Source organism: Lonchura striata, chromosome 1 (genome assembly GCF_050655825.1).
Source record: "Lonchura striata isolate lonStrDom1 chromosome 1, ASM5065582v1, whole genome shotgun sequence".
NCBI lineage: Eukaryota > Metazoa > Chordata > Aves > Passeriformes > Estrildidae > Lonchura > Lonchura striata.
In genome coordinates this window covers 47885183-47905749 of record NC_140703.1, presented here as the reverse complement: position 1 = coordinate 47905749, position 20567 = coordinate 47885183, and the positions used below count along the sequence as shown (strand labels likewise).

General features: G+C 33.7%; 1 long non-coding RNA gene across 1 annotated transcript; it reads left to right on the top strand.

Annotated features, from left to right (window-relative positions):
- The first annotated feature begins 3132 nt into the window (after nucleotides 1-3132).
- LOC144248886 (uncharacterized) lies at nucleotides 3133-19153 on the top strand. Its single transcript, XR_013342061.2, has 2 exons — nucleotides 3133-14971; nucleotides 15893-19153. It is a non-coding gene; the product is annotated as an uncharacterized LOC144248886 (long non-coding RNA).
- Nucleotides 19154-20567: the final 1414 nt, after the last annotated feature.

Genomic DNA, 20567 nt, shown 5'->3' with positions numbered 1-20567 from the left:
TTTTATTAAATTTGAAGTTATTTTTTCCCATACATTTAATCTCTAGTGGTTATTTTTTTTTAATTCCACATCAAAATTTGTACTGCTTTCAGTCCAAACTATTCTGTGATTCTATATTTCTATGATTAAAACATTATTGTACAAGGAGTCTTTTCTGTCATTTCCCTATGCTGTTCTTGCCTTCATCCTTCTCTTAGGTTAGAACTACTTCTTGTAGACTGTACGGTGAACCTAGTTTTTGCTTGAGCATGAAAGATTAATTTATTCTCTTTTTTTGTTTATTTGCAGCTATCTTCTACTCTGATTCATCATGCAGTCTTATAAGGACTTACATTGCTGTAATGGTGTAAGACAGTAAATGATAAAACTGAGTCACCAGAATGAAAAGAGGGCTGGGAACTTTGTTTTTTTGGTTTATGTGTATGCTGAACTCCAGCTTAGAGTACTGAAAACAATATGATTTTATTGCCACAGCATTTCAGTAGCATTTCTGAGATTTGAAGCATATTAATAGTGGTTTCTTGCCTGTGTTAAGTGCTACCAAATTGAAATATCCTTTATAGTGTAGGTCTTGACCACAGAAATGCAGAATGTGGTACTTGGTAACCATGTTATGCAACCTTCTTTGTTAATTTATTTCACACTCATTTAAAATCTGTTAGATTTCTTCTAATTTTTTCTTATGGAAATTATTATTTTAAGCTTATCAACTTTCAACTTATTTTAAAACATATTTATAATGAAATTGTACTAATTTGTTCTTTTATTGGTACTGTTCAATAGCTTTGAGTACTCCTGCTTCTTAGTGATATCCTCTTTGTGATGCATTTGAGAAACATTTGGTTTCAACCTTTTTCTTTTTCTTCTTCTTCTTGTGCTTCTTCTCTATTTTTTGTAGTAGAATAAACTACATGGTATCCTGAAGTAAAACAGGTTTTCTATGATACTCCTTATTCTTTACATCAGTTTGAGCTCATTTTCCTGGAATGAGGATCATCAAACTGACACACAGGACTTCAGTTTGAATAGGCTCTCAGACAAGGTCTGTGAGCTCTATTCCTGTTGAACATAACCCTCCTGATGCATTCTGACATTGTAACTCCCAGTTTTGTGCCATCTATAAATTTCATTACCTTGTGCTTGGTTTTGATTCTGATGTTAGAGAAAGATTAATCTTTGAATAAATTTTTAGTCAGATTGACAGAAATTTCCTCAAGATTAATTGTTCCTCTTTTCAGAGACATTTACTGTTGTCTTTTCTTTACTATGGCCTTGCATATCACATCTTTCATCACTTTGCAGCTGTTTTCTTTTAATCCATAACTGTTTAAGAAAAGAAAGAAGCCCAAATCAGCTAACCAAACTATTTCTAAACTGTCACTTTTGACTAATATTTATACCTATATATATGGACAATAGAATTAATTAAATCTATATATTTGTAATTCTTGAAATGCAGATTTAGCTAACAAGATGCAATTTTACTCATGTTAATGCAATTGCCAATTATAATCTGATTTAAGAAAAACACAGCTCTCTGTGTTCTCTTTTTTATGTGTCTAAAAGGAGATGTTGCCAATATTCTGACCACATTTGCAGGACATTAACTTGCTTAGTCTTGAGCAGGCAGAATATAATAATTATATCATGCCTACTGAGTGCCTTGTTTTTCCTAAATTGAATGGCATATATATCACACAGAATTGTTTAGAGTCAAGGGGGAGTTGCAGCTGGGAAAGGCTTTGACACAAACATGGGAGATTACAGTTATTTTACACCAACAGAAGGAAATGCAGATCTCGATGGATAAAAACTCCATCTTCAATTTGCAAACAAAATAAGTGAGCCTAATAAGATGTTGACTATTTCAGCTGTGAAATAGAGCCAATAAGGGTATGGGTTTTTTATGGACCAGATAACTCTGGAGGTTTTAGACACTTATGTATAACAATTTTTTTGTTTGCTTTATCAAAAAGTAATAGTTCTACAAGACACTGTAATCGAGATATAGTTACCTTCTATTTCCTCAAGGGACAAAAAATATGCAGCACAATTTTGCTAAAATCTTGTGCCAACATACTGCTTCTTTTCTCCTATATTGTTACTCTATTATTCTCCATAGGGAGCCTTCAGACCTCATGCTACAGTGGCAGTGGGACATCCATTTATTAATGCAATGCTGCTCAGTCTGTTTCTTCAAGCATAGGCCAAGTAAAAGCTCTCTGTCATGCTGTGCAACTGGCTGTTCTACTCCTACCTCCAAAAGAGTGTCAAAGGAAGAAAAAGTGAGCATAAGAGCAACAAAAACAATAGAATAATCAGAGGTATGAAAGTCATGATTACTGAAAAAGGACTAAGAAACTATCTTGCCCATTCCAAGAAAGAATGAAACAAGAAACTAACATCAGTGATGAGTATCAAGTGTTCACCAAGTTCCTCAGGCATTTCTGAATGCAGTGTATTAGACTAATATAGATGAAGGATTTAGGATTATGAAACAAGAACTGCAGCATTTATACCCCAGTTCCTAAACTCTAGTGAGGCAACTCATACCATCTAAGTTAGATGCAAAGATGGAATGAAAAAAATCAATAATCTCTGAAAAAGATAGAGGGCACCAGCAGTAAAGCTCTCATTATGGGGAGAACTACTTTTACTACTACTACTTTTACCATAAGGTTCTACAAAAACTGGAACTATCTGTTGTTACCTTGCTAATAGATGCATTGAACATCAATCAATTAATTGTGGTAGTCAACACAGGATTAAAAAATAAGTCCTTCAAGAGACAAAGGTTGGTGCCTTTGTCACTAGACCATGAAGCTCCAAATCATGTTCAGAACCCTTACTAGAGATGTGGGGATGATTAGGAAACCCTGCTGGTCTTTCTGGGATCTTAGCTTTCTGAATCCTTTTAAAGTACAAATTTTAGAATATCCACTAACAGTTTTGCCCAGATTCATCCTTAACAAAATTAGTGAACTGAAGTGTATTTGCAAATGACTGGGCTTTTTGGTTTGTGGGTTTGGTTTATTTTTGTTTTCATTTTTGTTTTTGTTTTGTTGGGGGTTTTGGTTTTCTTGTTTATTTTTGTTTGTTTTGGTTTTTTTGGGTTTTTTTTGCTTGTTTGTTTGCTTGCTTTTTTGCCTATATATTGTTTTTAGTTTAAAAGGTTGTACAGTAACAGATTGCTATCTACATGAATAGATACTTCTGCCTGGACTTTTAGTTTGGTTTTTCTTGTTTTAGTTTTCTGCTTCAAATAAATTTCACCCTAAATTCTTATAACGATAATGATCGTGGTGAAAAAATCATCTCTTTTGAACATCTGTCTGAGACATAACTCTGGCTTGTGTATTACAACATTTTTATTTTAAGGAATTAGAAATATACTGAAACAAAGGAGTTTTATTTTTTATTTTGTTCCTTTTTTTCTGAAACATTATGTATAAGCACATGCTACTTTAGTTCTTGCTAGAGACGAATGGTTGATCACTTACCTTTGCATTGAAACTGAATTCTTCTCACTATTGCAAAGACAGGGTATAAGGCCAGCCTATAAATAGCTTTTCAAGGAGCTGTCTCAGTATCTCAGCAAAGATATGGAGAAATCATTCTTCTGTAACGAATGGAAGGATTATGAAAAGAACTTTAGCTACATCATTCCAGCAAAATTTCCTGTCATAGCCTAAGCTCAGGACCACTATGCGCTGTGTGATAAAAAACAGTTATCATGATGTTCCTACATGTGGAGATAATGTTGAACTACTGGCCAAGGACTAGCAAACATGTCTGAAAGCACATGCCTCTCTTCTTATGACACACGTCCCACAAGCATTACTGATAGCCAACACCTGCTCTGAGATGCTGGAGGCCAAAAGTCCTGGTTTAACCTGAGTGCATTATAATCGAAAGAGGCAGCAAAGATATAACAGACAAATGGATGCAAGTTAGATGGTTTGAAAGGCAAGGCAGTAGAAGAACACAGAGTAAAGAAATAAAATGGAAGTCAAAAAATATCCATGTGGGAAGAAAAAAGAAATCTAACAAGAATATAACCAGAATAAGCTTAATAATCCAAAGAATATATCCTATTCAAAAGTCCTGTGCACATTATCATCTGCTATCTAAGGTATTTTGACTCACATAAAATATTTTTCTCTTAGAACAAGAGTATGGAAGCTTTCCTTCATGCTAATACTTTTGCAATATTATTCACCAACTGGAGCCAAAAGATATTTCTTATTCATCCTGGATAAAAGATGAGAACAACTTAGTTGTTCTCTTCTGTCTGCTATGTTGTTTTTTTTTTTCACCTGGACACTTGTGGTTGCACATTGAGACATTTAGAGCTAAAATGAGTTCTTCAGTCTAACAAAAATAAAGATTGAAGTCAGACTTCTGAAAAGCAGATGTTTTGTTCCTTCTTTTGATGTATGTATAGTTTTACCCTCCAACAAAAATGAGTGTTAATTGACAGACCTATGTGTATGGAATATATAGCAAACATTTAAATATTATCTAAATTATACACATGCTTACATCTAAATATACTAATATATATTTGCATACATATTCACATACATAGATTCCCATGCATGCATCATTCTTTCTCATATAGAATTACATGAAAAAACTTATATATATATCTGTGACTCAATATTGTTAACAATCACATCTACACATTAGACAGCATTTACAAACATCAATTCTCCTCTCTGTTTATAAATATATAAAAAGCTAATTTTCTCATAATTTTAAAGTAAAACATTGCCATATGAATTATTTATAAAACTAAGTATTTTACAATTTCAAAGTCATTCTAGAAAACTCCCACTGATAAAGGACCAGATAATGAATCCCTGACTGAAAATGGCAACCAGATCTTCACATGAGCTCATACTAACAGATTTTATTTATGTAAGCATGATTGATTATTCACAATGATCTCACAACATAACAACGAAGTAAATAGATTCAGTTCTTTAGAATCTAACATGTGATTTAATAATTAGTAAGCAGTTTCATGGCACTAGTATGAATGTTTATATGAGTAACTTGGCTGGACCAAACTTCTTATATTAAGAAATACTGCCAAGATTCAGTTGAATGACAGCCTGAAATATTAATGTGTTTAGCACTTAACATGTGTGTAGTGTTTTATACCAAGTTAATTTTCAGATTCAGGAAGACACAATCTGAAAATGAGGACACACTTCCCTGTGAGCTGAATGTAAGCTAAAATGCTGCACTTGAAAAATGCAATAGAAACTTCAGAGGTAGTTCTGAAAAGTGCTCTGTAGCACTTCTCACTGCAATATGGCCACAATGTTTTAATGACAGAGTTTGACACATATATTTATTGGAATCACAAAGATATTAGTTCACAATTATTAACTTCAGTAAAATCAGAAAGGCAGTATAACCTTGTAGTGGCTATGGTGCTAAGAGGAATTCAAGTAACTAGACACTCATTTAGAGACAGAGATTTTAAAATCTAGTAAATTTTACCTTTGACTTATCATAAATCTAAGCTTTTAGAGTGCTTATATATTATCTCTGAAATTCATTTTGCAATGAATGGCTCTTTGACGTCCTTTTCTTTTAGGTAGGTCTATATATGTTGTGCACTTTGTACTGTTTAAGTATGAGGCCATATACTTTTTATTGGGTTTCACTTCCAGTAAATCTATTTATGAGACACTATTTGATTTAGGTGTTATTTTCTAGTACATATAAGGTAAGTTGTAAATATTTTTAAGGTCTTTTGAATGCTTTTATTTAAACTCATTCAACATTGGATCAAATCTATCATCATAAACTGACTCACAAATGTTTTTAGCAGTAAAACTTATAAGGAAGTGACTCTTTCACTTCCTCAGAATTCAAGTGGTTGTTTTACTTATCATACCATCTGCAATGTGTCTGGTTGGTATCTGACTCTGATAAGAGACAACAAAGCACAAAATCCCTCCATAATTCATTTTCCTTCCCTGTTTGACACTTTTTCCACCAATAAAAAAAAAAAAATCAGCTTTCTGTCTATTATACACTATTGATACAAGATTGAAATTTCATATAGATTTTAAAGTTTTCATAAGCAGGAATCTTCATCTGTGAAAATAAATTATTCTGTATATTGCAGTGTTCCAGGATATTTTCCACCAAGCCTTATCAGCATTGTTATGCACCCCAAAATACAGAGAATATCTAATAAAGTTAAATCTTTTTGCTACAGTTTTAGCATTTTTATCCAGTCAGGAAATAAATCTCACTAATAACATCACTGAACATCTAAACTTAGCAAGTAGTTTGATTCTGTTACCAAAACATAAGTGTCCACTGCCAGCAGTCATGCACCAGAACATCCTGTCATTTGTCCAGCTGCTACTCAGAACAAATTTTGTTTGTAGTGCTACCCTTTTTTATATAACCGTATAACATTAAATTGTTTTGAGAAGAAGCAAAAGATAAATAAATAGATCTCCTCGCCAAGAATTCTAGCTCTTTGACTTTTTTTTTAATTGATTTTACTGAACTAAACTCAAAGACTCCAGGATTTCATGTCCAAATTAGTCTTGATAACTATATAATATCAAACATGCCATAGATCTGTGAGTAAATAAAAGAGAAGTTATGAAGCTTGTGTAAGCTTTTACACCATGCCAGCTTCAAGGCATCAGTCTTTAATCAACATTATCTATGTGTGAAATTATGAAATTTTATTTTGTCATTTTTCTCTTCCTCCTAATAATTCTCTAGGCTCTTACCTGAATTTGACTCAGAAAAAGTTTCAGCATTCATTCTAAATCAGATGCAGAAAAGAGAGAAATCTCCAAGCACATTTCAGATGTTCCCAAAGAAGAATTTAAAAATATATTTCCAAAGCAAAATACTTTCTGTGTGGGCTGCTGGTGTACAACACAATCAGTCTGCTTTCTGATTCGTCCCTTTGCTTTATTATTGTGTGAGATGTTGATTCTGAGGCTGAAAGGCTCACTCTTTTAAATTGCTAGTGATAGAATTATTATCAGAAACCCTATCATTTGATACAATGTCTTACTGGACACAGAATTACATTCAAATTAAAGCTCTCAAGGAAGCTATGTGCACAGCCTAATAACAGCAACTTAAGGGCAATGGACTGAATACTTTTACATTGTGTCAGAAAAAGAAAGAGGTCAAAACCCAGAATTTTTTACTGCAGGAAATATTAAAATGTAAGCAATCAAAACCCTGTCTTGGAGTTTGCAGCCCCAATAGGCAAGAGTAGTTCCTGAGAGAAAGACAGAATATAAAAAAATCTAGGGAGATCCTTCTGATGATTTAGCATCACAATTTTTGTCACTTCATAATTTCAGTTTGCGAATGTCCTGAGTATTTGGACTTCTGGACTGAACAACAATACTTGGGTAAATATTAATTATATAATTAAGTAAACACAATCATACTTCTGGCTTTTCTTTAACCAGACTGTCCATATGCATTTTGATGGCATCAAAATGTGGGACTAAAATTTAGGAGTTAGTTATTGTATACCATTAAGGTCTCTGTAAAATGTGTTCACTTTTAAAAATTCTACAGGTCTTCACAATTATAAGGACTGTTGGAAACCCATGCACCCTGGTCAGAAATCAGAATATTCTTTTTCATGTTTGCTAAAGATACATGAATTAAAAAGAGGCTCATATGAAGCCTTAGCTTATGTTAATTGTAAATGATACTGCTATTAGATGTATTTTCAACTTATCAACACTGAAGAAAACAGTCAGAAGGCAATGGTTTTATTCTCTTGTTTATACCTTAAGAAAAAAGATACAAAATTGGTAAATTGGATACATTGATGCCCTGCATTTTCTCTTCCTATGATAGCTTGTCAAACACCCTCTCCTTCCTCTATGATTTATTATTCCCATATGGTAAAACTTGACTGGCTTCTCCAGAAGAAAATTAGAAGCTTGTACACAGTCTTTGAGACATGCTGATGAATCCAAGGGAAATTCTAGATTTCAGACTAACACAAATATGATTAATCTGTTTGTGAAAGCAAGAACATGTGACCAGCAGCTCTGTTTATCACCATTATAAAGAAGTTTCTGAGCAGCAGTTCATATGATTCAAATTACTATGTATCAAATAGACTTCAGGATACATGGATAGAATTAAATCTATGTCTGCATTCATTATCCACCTTCTGAATAAGTGCTTTTTTCTTTTTCCTTGCCTTTACAATAGTAGAAATAAGAAAAAAATTCTTTCCTGACCTTGAGGTAGTAGCTTACCAAAGCCTGGCTAACCAACATATTTGAGGAGCATGTAGAGGACTATTAAGGGGATTTTCTTTAACATCTCTTCAGTAGCTGACAAGGCCCAAATAAATATGTCTTTGGAATTTCCTTATGACAATGAAATGAAATAAAATTCCTTACTCTGTATTCAACTTTGCTTTCCAGAAAAAAACAGTAGGCTAATATTCAGACTATGTAAGAGGGAAATATATTCTAGAGTAAAGAAATTAAAAGAAACAACATATTTTGTACCATATCCTAGAAAGAAATTTGTATTTGTTAGTTTGTCAGAAATGGCAGGAGATTTAGATTCACTTATAATACTAGATAGTGAATTATGAAGTTGTGGCCAAAGATACCTTTCATTTTTGAAAGTTGCATATTTTTTAAGGTATTCTTGTTCACATGTTCTTTTCAAAAATAAAGCTACTTTGGCTACTGATTTTTTTCCCATTTCAAAATTAGGTAAAAATACACAGTTTTTATCTACTCTTAATTGTGCTGACATCTGCAAGAGTGATCCTAAAGACAGATACTGAATAATGAAGTGTGCCCTAAGGAGAAGTGCAGATATTTGATTTAGGAAATCAAGAGTCTCTAGATTTTTTATTATTTTCTGTTCTGGGAAGATGGGGCTAGACTTAACAGAGTGCTTTCCAATATTTCCAGTGAAGAATTTTTCATAAGGTAAGTATGAGTTTCCTATTTCAAGGAATCACAGGCATTGCTCAAGAACAGAATACTAATTGCTTTCATGCAATGTGTACAGTCAGGGATTAAGGATTTAAAGCAAATCAGAAAGTTAGCCAAACAGCTAGTCTAGGTAACACAAAGAGAGACATCTGTTTACGGCAATTTATTAATTTATGGCAGGCATTTGATTTTCTGCCTGCCTCTATTAATAGTTTGTCACAATAAGAACACAGATATTTCTTAAGATATTATTTTTTACTGAGAAAGCATGTATAGCCAGAGTGTTTCTCTTTGACAGTTCATAATTTTCTTGATACTCCAACTGTACTTAGTAAAAGTTTTGCAAAATGCTTTGAGCAGTCTGAAAAGTTAAACATTTTTGAAGTGCTCTGTGTTTTGTAGTTTGGTCTTGTTCCCATTTGTACGCTTAGTGCATATAGTGGATCAATGTACTGTAGAATTATTCTTTCAAGGTTATACTGGCCTTTCTGAAGTGTGTCTACAGATGGGTACAGGTGTACTTTATTTCTCTCTGTACTTCATATTGACAGTGTTCAAGTGAATAACTAAAACTGCATAACTCTTACAATTCTTCTATGCCCATTTTGCAAAGTCATGGCTCCAGTACAAGTAGAAATTCAAGATGTCCCACTTCAAGTCATCCCATTCAAAACTTTTGACTTTGAATTACCCTTTTATTGTCATCCTTTGCGTTCAACAAGAAATTTAATTAATATTACTAGTGGATACTGTCTACTTCACATTTGCAACAACTTGACATCAGTGTTCGTTGTGTTGGTAAAATCGGTTGCCTCTTGCTTGTTTCAGAACATTAAGATTTAAGAAGTTTCATATGAAAGTACCATGTAGAACATCCTATCATGAGCATGTTAATAATAAAAGCTCATTTCCTTTTTTATACAAAATTATATGACAATCCATTTATTTATGTTAACATTCTTCTTTTTTACAATCACAGAATCACAAAGCATGCTGATTTGGAAGAGACCCACAAGAAGCACCAAGTCCAGCTTCTGGTTCTGCACACCATTTCCAAGAGCCACATGATGTTCCCAAGGGCATTGTTCAAACACTTCTTGACCTCTGTCAGGCTGGTGCTGAGACCACTTCCCTGGGGAACTGTTCCAGTGTCCAAACACCCTCTGGGTGAAGAACCTTTTCTAATATCCAACCTAAACCTCCCCTGACAGGCCATTCCCTTGAGTCCTGTCAGTGGTCACCAAAGATGAGATCAATGTCTGCCCTTCCTCTTCCCCTCAGAGGGAATTTGCAGACTGCAATGAGGGCTCCCCTCAGTCTCCTCCAGGCTGAACAGATGAAGTGACCTCAGCCACTCCTCATGTAGCTTCCTCTCCAGACTCTTTACCATTTTTGTTGCCTTCCTTTGGACTCTTCCCTAATAGCTTAATATTATTTTTATACTGTGGCACATAAAACCACACACAGCACTCAACAGGAGTCTGCACAAGTGCAGGGCAAGCGGGACAATCCCCTCCCTTGCCTGGCTGGCCATGCTGTGCCTGATACATCGCTGGACACAGTTAGACCTCCTGGCTGCCAGAGGACTGCTGACTCATATTCTACACAGTGAATGATGTAATTAAGCATTTATTGACAAAAAGAAAAAGAAAAAAATCCTTCCCAAACTGTGTAGTTCAAAAGCGACCTAGCAATTAGATTTCAAGCTGCTCAATCTTCTAATTAAATCTGTGCTTTTTTTTTTTTTACCAATGAAAGCCTCCTTAATATGTCTTTGATTTGCTATAATTTTTGTTTATCTGTGTAAAGGGATGGTGTCAGCAACAGGGTAAATCAAAATCTTAATAATTTCTTCTCTCATTCTCTTGAGTTTGCAGGTACAGTTACAATTCATTACCTTGAAAATCATAATTTGATTTAAAAAATCAAAATATAAAAAAGGAAGAGTCTCAAACCAATCAAGTATGAACATTCAGTTATATTGAGGTTAATGGGTCATTTAGTGTAAGGGTCAATGTTTTTTAGTCTAAAAGGAAAGCAATGCTTTATTTTTTCCCCCTGTAATCTACCCATTGCTAAGCTGCCTCTACTGTGTAAAAGCACTGCATTTCAATGCAGTGATATTTTATTTTATTCTTGTAGCAAACCTATGTAAGAAATACAGATACAGGAAACAAGCATTCATCTTTAAAATTGATGCCAAAAGAAATCCTGGGCTACAGAGCAACTAAAATTGCAGGAGACAGACAGATTTTTTTCTCACTATATTCTTTAAGGAAAAGATCAAATTGGACTCTTTTATTTCTCTTCTCTATGTCTACCTTTTATTGGCAGAAAGAAGAGGGATACAGGCAGATAGAAGGTTACAGAATATTTTTATTGCTTCTTTAGCTCACTTGTAAAGCTGGTAAAGGAGTAAATCTCTGCTGAGTGATTTCACAGCTCAGCATGACCATCATGTAGGAAGGCAGAGAAAGTGTTTTTACTGGGTTTTTTTGGGGTTTTTTTTAATGCTATAGGCAGAGATCCAAAAAAGACAAAGGCTCTCAAGTGGTTAAGCACAAGGGGGAATCACCAGCTCGTAATCAAAATACTGAATGACACTGAGGCAACAGTGTACAAGAAAAGTAACTTAATTCCCTACATAGGAAAGAGAACTAAGTTTCTGACTATTTATTAGAGATATTGTGAGCTACAATGCAAAAGTAGTGACTTTGTTCTGGTGATTTAGAAATAATTGTTTGCCTAACCTAAGGCTTTATGCAGATCTCACAGGATTCCAGCACTCTCTTTATGTTTTTTTTGTCTTGGTATTGCCCTTAGAGATTTACATATTTGAATTTTTAATCTAGCTATATTTTTACTTTAGTTTGAACTTTAACTCATAAAATCATAACTTCAAGGTAGGAGTCAGTGGTTTTATTCAGCTGGCCTGAATGCTGGAAGGTTTACAACATGTTCAACATAATCTGCATTACATCTGTTCAGCAAAAACAACTGATATTTCCTTGACCAGAAATCCAAGTACACAGCTTCACAAAGATCCTGCTGCACATGCATGGTTCTGGTATATATGCATAGAAGGTCTGATTCAGTATATGTTGGACTAATTCTGCAATTGGCAGCTATGACTTGTATATATTCAAAAAATCCCAAGCATTAGCCTTACTGCATGTGCAGCTTGATTCCACATTCATGAAGAGTGAATTGTCTGGTATAAATCTAAATTGTTCTTCATATGTTGGATGAAAATTTATTATCGAGATTTTTATGTATAAGTAAGATTTATAAGTATTTTCAAAATGTTAATTGAAATAATTTTTATTTATAAGAATGTTGCTGTACTTCAGACATACCAGCCTTTTAATATTCAAGAGACTTTTTCCTGCACTTTGAGCTACAAAACTTTCACATTATCAGATATATATCTTCTGATTAGCACTTAATTCTCTTTCTCACTGTGTTACAGATCATGACAGAATAATGAAAGTAATATGAAAAGCAGTTCTGCATATATTTTCCATAAAGAGATAATCATCTAAGTAACTGAATAATTCAAGAATAATGGAAGGTTGCTTGAGTCTTGACAGGAACTAGTTATCTTTCTTCCTGAAAAGGAGGAACAGGATAGTAGCAATCCCAAAAAACAGAGTTGTAGTCCCTAATTGTATCTATAAACTAGGTCATCCATTACTAAATATCTGAACTCGTATAGTATTACTTGCTGACACATCCCAGGTAGCAGGAATTTTATTGTGTCTTAGTTGTCTACCATACAGCTGAGCTAGTCACCCTGGGTTCTCTTTATAGTCAATAGAGAAAAAGAGGCACTATTTAGGGAGAAATCCACCTGACCTATTTCTGACACCTACTTTAAGATGAAATGAATCATGCCCTAGAAGTGCTTATTTCTCTTCACTGAGCAGAGATGGAGCATAGAAAGACTAGCTCACCTGTAGAGACACACACTGAAGAGGTCTGAGAGGAGCCTTATCATTTGATTCTGCTCCTTACTTTAATCAGTAAATGACTAGTTCTACAAAAGAAGAAGAGCTTTCAAAATATGATTGAAAACCTTGCACTTCTGAGTGTTCTGCTAACTGGTGCCATATGCAATTCTCAGTAAGAACAGTGATTTCAGTTAGATGGAATGGAAAATGAACTTGAAACCAAATGTTTTCCTACACTGCGGAGACTTTCTGATCATGAAGTTTTGAACTAAACAGAAATTACATCAAATACTTACACATTCTTCTTTAGCTCTTACTTTCATCGAGCATATGACAAACCTGGTTTTGCTCTAATGAAATATCTGATCTAAATATTTTGAAAATATTTTTTAAAGAAAAAATAATGATAAACATGAACACTCTATTGATACCTTTTTTCTTTCCCTATATCAGAAGTAGTTTGACAGATTCAACTTAAATTTGTACATTGCTTTGAGTATTTCACACTAGAGATTTAAAAAACAGAGAAAGTTCATAGTTTATTCCCTAGCACTAATTTTGTCATATCTTCACTGAAAAAGTTTTTTATCTTCTTCTGAAAAAAATACAACAAACTCAAACTTTCTACAAATACAATAAGACTTAGTAGCACTAATTCTCCATTTTTTAACATTTTCCCTATAAAGAAGATACACATAGAAGATCATATAAATATTTTTTAAGTGCCATTATTTTTTTTTTTGTAAACTTTCACTTATTTTATAATGGGGAGATGAAGGAAGCATGTTGTTTTTTATAAACTTCTTGAACTTCCTTTTTATTTTTTTCTTACTATCTTTTAATATTTATCTGTTGGTGACTCACTGCTTGACCTATTCTAATATTCAAAAGCCAATCCCTCAATCCTTTAGGTATTGTACTGTAGCTGTTACACTGGAAAGCAAATTTCAAGGTATATCATTGAAATCTATAGAGACTCTAAGTGCAAAAAACCAGATGAATGATCATTGATATTTTGTAAATTAATCCTCTCAATAATAGATAGCCATTATACTCTTAGTAAATTTTTCATGGTCTCTACATGCACTTCAACAGCTGCACTAGAAACGATACAAGAACTCTGGTTACTGTTAACAGATAAGAGCTGATTTTGAGTTTCTCATTAGTTTAAGTATGATTAAAAGAGCTAAATGTTTGGGCCACTCAGATATTTTAAATGCACATAGTTTTCCTAATAAATTTAAAGAAAAGGTCAGTCAGTTTCAATTTGAACATACATGCTTCTTTTAGTATTTTTTTCCCACATGCATATTCATTCCAACTGTTATAGTTCAGTCAAATATTTGTAGCAGGATTTGGAATTGGTAATTATTTGAATATGATTGTTTTCCAGACAACACATGTATTCATAACCAGAGTTACTAGTAAAGTTATGCTTAATTTAAGAAAAGGAAATGACAAAGAAGATATAATGTAAAACTCCCCTAAATTATTCCTAATATATGACAAATTTATTATAGAGCTTTCAGATATTTATGTTTTTCAACTATGCCAATAGTGTAAAGAGTATTATTGCACTGATTTCAGAGGTAGAAAATAGCACTTACTTAACAAAAAAAATCCATTACAAAAAAATTGATCTTTGTAAACAACCAAAAGCCTAAAAATATTTTTTTTTTCTTATCACATATTGTATCAGATCTAGTTGCAAAATTTAGATCATTAAATTATTTTTGTAGATGACATAGGTACTGCCATTAAGTCTTCATTGGCTATGCTGGCTACATCACCATTGAATATAAAGATTAGGTATGTAATTCATATATAAATAATTATGTTCAGCCATCAACATTAAAGGCTCTACATCTTTGGAGCTGAATGCCATTCCTTAATAAATGGATGTTTAGATTGTATTAAACTGTACCCTTCCTCTCTTTGTTTCAAAGGCTAATTCATGACAATGATAATAATCTTCTGCAATGTGGCTGACTCACCTGTAGTTCCCTGAATATTCCTTCTTGATCCTCTGGAAGACAGGAGGTATGTATGTTTTTTTCTAGTCCTCTCAAACCAGCTCATTATGTCACCATGTTGCCATTATTTTTTATGGATAATCACAGGTGGACTCACAGTGATATCAGCTGGCTGATGTCAGCTCCTTCATGCTACCAAATCCCATAGATCTGTGTGTGTCCAGTTTATTGAAATGGTAAAACTTTCCAGGTTCAGACTTTTTCACAGGTTTAAGGAACAAGGGATCATTGAAAGTCAGTCTTAACAATAAAGATCATGATAAAAAAGATATTGAATATCTCAGCCTTTCCTATGCCCTTTGTTGCCATGCACTCTGCACCACTTAATAACAAGCTCACATTTTCTAGGTCTTTCTTTTGCTGATGATTTATCTATAGAAGCCCTTTTTTGATATTAATGGATCTTGCCAGATGCAGATTCAAGTGAGTTTTGTTGTATCAGGTATATCAACAGCAAAAGCAAGACTTATCCTGGACTGCACAACCTTCCCAATAGGATAAGGAACTTGTGCCAGTAACCATGACAACAAGTTTTCTTTCTTGGACTGCACCATCCTTCCCAAAGAATAGAAAATTAATGTAGTTCATCAAATTTCATATATATATGTGATTAAAATGCTTTTCGGCCTGAGTCCCTCTACTCTCTGCACTGTTATTTTTTCTTAAACTGTAATACATTTGTAACATCATTACCTTTATCTCTTTATAGAAGGAATGAGAAGGGTACAAACATTTTTGGGACATTTTTCAGCATTTTCGACCATACATAGCATGAATGATGTTCCAATTGACTGTATTATAAGGTGCAAAAAATTATGCCTAGTCTAGAACTGTCTGGTTAATATCTACATATGCTACATTAGAAATATTGCGTGCTTTAAGCTTCATTCACCTGCCCATGTTAGCTGGTGTTTGTCATTACCTGCAGGCAAGTCAGTTGAGCTCCAGATGCCAGAAAAAAATGACACAAGATGAACTTTTATTGAGATGAACTACTAAGCAAGAAGTAATGAGATAAAATAATAATTTTAAAATACAAATCTTTCAAACTATCTGTTTTACCAGGTCTTCATTGCTTCATTTTGGTAAGTGCAAGTCTATTTTTAACCTAAAAAAACATTTCCTATTTTTTTATTTTTGGTTTTTTATTTTGTTTACTATATCTAAGCATTGAAGTAGAACATTGACTGCTAACGTGTTTTGAAGGTTATGTTCAGTTTCCTTGTTGTAAAAATGAAACCTCCAAAGTCAGAATAAGGTCTCTCTGACCACAGAATTAAAAAATATATAACAAAAACCTGAAAACAAGGTAATATATCAGTTGAGTTACTGGTCAGGCATATGAAAGCATATATATGACCCCTTAAGTGTATTATATTTGCAGGACAAATATGAGCAGGTAGATTGCTTTATATTCAAATGGAACAATTATTTTGTTTCATTTAATTTAAATTTTGGTATAAATAAATATTCCTTTTTACATCCACAGCAATAAAGTCATATTTTAAAAACTTATTTACTTTCGTGTTTCCTATTCCTTATTTAGGCTGTTTTTGCATTGTTGTTTTTTTGGTTTTTTGGTTTTCTTTTTTTTGCCCCTCAGTTCTGTCTGAAAAGAAATAAGATTTGGAATCTCTAGCCTGTTGAGAAAAATAGATCTGTGCAAGAATTGAAGTAATATTGAGCAGTTTAATAAGTATTTCATATTAGAGAGTAGTATATTTTTATGATATGCACTGGACAAGGACTATAATGTAGCATGTATGAGCTGTTTGTAGTACTAATTATTATTCATAAGCCAATTAGAAGGGGGAGAGAATTGCTATTCAACATTAGTATTCCATTAAAATGATAGGAGTACCTCTAAACTTGAATAGAATAAACTAATCTAGCCCATAGATCATAATTATTTTTTCTTAAATAAAGTAATTATTTATGGGCATATATTAAAATATTTCTACTTTAGTAATATTAAAAATACATAACATAATACGTTACCTGAATTTGAGGTAAGTAGATAAATAACCAAAAAACTCCTAAACTAAATGTGTTCCTAGTGAATATACTAATAATTCAGACATTTAAAATTAAATAACTGCTTCTACCTAACTGGTGAACATTGCCTCATAGTGCCAGACAGATTAACTACTTCCAGAAAAACCTAGAAAGAAATAAATATTGTGTTTATAAAAGAAAAAAGGAACTTGTACGCTAAAAAGCTCAAAAAATATCTTTCCAGCTTTTGCTTCAAATCTCTCTGCTCAGTTACCTATTCACCACTGTCAGTAACTGTGGTTTGCCTGACAGGCTTACAAATTTTATTTTCTTTCAACTCTTCCTTCACCAGTATCCACACTGATACAAACTCCTGACACTTCTCTCTTTACAATATCTCAGCCTTTCCACTCAATATGCTGACAGCATTGGTGCCTTTTGGTGTTCCCTCTTTTTAGCTGCTTTGCCCCCATGCCTCTTTGATCTTTTACCATCTTTCTGCTCTCCCTACCAAGAAATAAGCAAGAAAACTAAGTTAATCTGTTTTCCCTGCCCTTTGGATACACTATTTTATAAATATCTTCAGCATCTTCCAGAGTTAATATTTTTATCTTCTTTGTCAGGCTTCTATTGCTTAAACCTTTTCCTTATTATTTCAATAATATTTTCCTTGTTTAACATTTCTTGCTTAATCACTTCTTGGTAGTACTTGGTACATTTTATTGTCTCATTTTCACTCTGTGTCTCAAAATTCTACAACTTAGTCCTCTTCTCACTTTCTTTTTATCATGATTTTTGTGTATCTTTTAGTTTTGAACATAGATTCTTGGATAGACCCGGTCTATTAATATACAACTCTGTGGCTGGTGTTACCACAACAATTAGGGTTTTTTCAATGCTAGGACTGTCTTCATCGCACCAGGTCTACTGGCACCAGATAGCATTCAACTTTCTCATCTTTATGGAAGGTACTTTAGGTCATTTAAGTCCAACTCCCTGCATTTAGTCAAGGCAGCATCTCCTAGAGCAGGTTATACAGGAATACGTCCAGGTGGATTTCAAATGTCTCCAGAGAGGGAGATTGCATGACTTCCTTGGGCAGCCTCTTCCTTTACTACATTCATTGTTGTGCACATCCAGTGTAAAGCAGCTCTCCCTCATGCTGAGGTGGAACTTCTGTGTTTTAGTCTCCTGTATCCCTTCTTGTATTGCGTGTGTAGAGATTCCTCCCTTGAGTGGAAGGAATAATAACCCTCAAGGTTATTCCCCAGGGCTGAGCAAAAGAGGTTTGCCCAAGGTCTTTGGTATGGGTGAATAACATCAATCTCTACTTAATAATTGGCTTTACCAGGTTTGATACAATTTCTTTAATAGAATTGCTTCAATATTGCTTTATAGTGCACTATATATAATAGTTGTTATAGCACTCATATTGTGTAATAAATAGTTCTGATTAAAATATTGTCTTTTATCATTATCATAATACAAACAGATTGCTCAGAGAAGTAGTAAATACACCATCACTAGAAACATTTATGATCAGATTGGACAGCAATCTGAACAACTTGATCTAATTGAAGATGTCCTTCTCCTTGCAGAGGGTTAGACCAGACGATTTTAAAAGGTCTCATCCAACCCAAACTATTCTGTGATTTTATTATTCTACGATTCTATTTCCCTTTCCTCTAATCTTCATTCTTCTCTGTTATATATGAAGATATACACATTTCTTTCTCTTTTCCAATTTTATTCTTGCTGCTTGAACAGAAAAATGCACAGAATTCAGGTGAGGGAGCAAAAGCAAGAGAGGTGAGACAGTGATGGTGCTGTCACAACCTCTTGACATCATGAGTACTCAGATGTTAGTGAACAGGGCTCAGCTAAGCTTTAAAGTAAGAAAAAACTCTCATAATTTATTCAGTACTTTTGATCTGTGTGCTGGCTGTTTTAATTATGAAAAAAACCCTAGGTTTTCTGTTGTACAGGTATTTAATTTTTTTTTGCAAAAATGCACAGACATACTTGCTGAATTGCACAATACCCAGCCATTCAGCACACCTCCTTCAGTGACATTTTGCCTGGATATACTCATTATCACCATAGTAACTGAAACCCTTCTTTCACCCAATTCTACATGCCTTCTTTTTCTCTCATCCTTCCTCCTACTTCTGAGGAAGAATTTATATGAAAAAGCTGTTATATTATAGGAACAGTTACACGTTGTGTATTCAAAGTAATTGACATATTTTTACTCACTTCCCAAATTTAGGATAAGATGATTTTTAACTTTTTACATATGTGTGATCAATAACCACTTGTCTAACTATTTACCAATATTTTGTGATTGGTTTTAAACTGAAAGATGTTGTCTGGCAGATTAGACAGCCACATCTCAAGAAGAGATTATCAGCACAAAATACTGAGTTCTACAAAAGAAGTGGACAGCAGAAATTATTCTCAACCAGCAGATGGGAATGGGCTGAAGTGAAAAGGAAGCTATCTGGTCAATTACCAGTGAATTACACAAAGAAGTGCATTCACATATTAATCTAAGATAATATTATTAATAACAATAAAAATATATTCCAAAGTTCAAGAACATTCAGACATATTAGTCTCAAGTGGACCTTTTTCTGGATTTTCCATCACTTCAGTGTGATGCATAGACATTCTGAACACTGGCAAACTTTTTATTTTAGTAATTATTTTCTCATGTGGTCCTTAATCATGTGAATGTATTTAGACATTTCTCCCAGGATGAATAATTTTAATTTATTAAAAACTCTCTAACTAGATGAATTACATAGAGAAATATATGTCCAAGGAGAAGATCTTTTTACTACTGTTCACTATTTATCAGTAAGTGTCTTCCTGACACTGAAACACAGAGTCCTGCCCCCAGGAAAACTGCTTCGATGGAAGATTATTTAGAGAGACTACTTTGAAGTATTCCACCTGAGGCAAAGCTGATTAAACACTCTCTTGGGATATCTTGAATTTCCATGAGAACCTGCATGTCATTGATTGCCTGATATTAGTCACGAAGCCAAAGGAAATATCAGGAAACAGTGATCAGACCTTTCACAAAAGTTTGAAGCACAACTTGAAAAACAAAGTTATTTGTCAAATGTTGAATACATTGGCCTGTGTCAAAAGTCATGACACAGTGGTTTTTGTACCCAGACTGAGATAGCTTAAGGCTACTAAGGCTCAATTTATGATGCCTGAGAAGGTGGAATATGAATAGAAAACTTAGGGGGTTCAGATAATATTTTTTCTAGGTCACATCCATTGTTCTTCCAGCCATCTGATTGGGTCATATCAGAAGGCCATTAACCGTTTTACTTGTTAACATTAACAATGTTACTTTTCCCTATGATAGCTACCCCTATCTAATCCAGATCTGTCAAGAGCTGAGCTAGTATCCCTGCCCATGTCTTGTCTAGCTATTCAACGATTTGTGAGCTGCTCCCTATTCCATTACTGAAGTACTTCCCTGGTTTGCACCAGCCCCTGTTCAGTCAACCTGGACTAAAAATCCCAATTTTGTCACTCTCTCATGTCTTCTCTTTGCTGGCTGAAGCTTTGGGATAAACTACATGAAACAT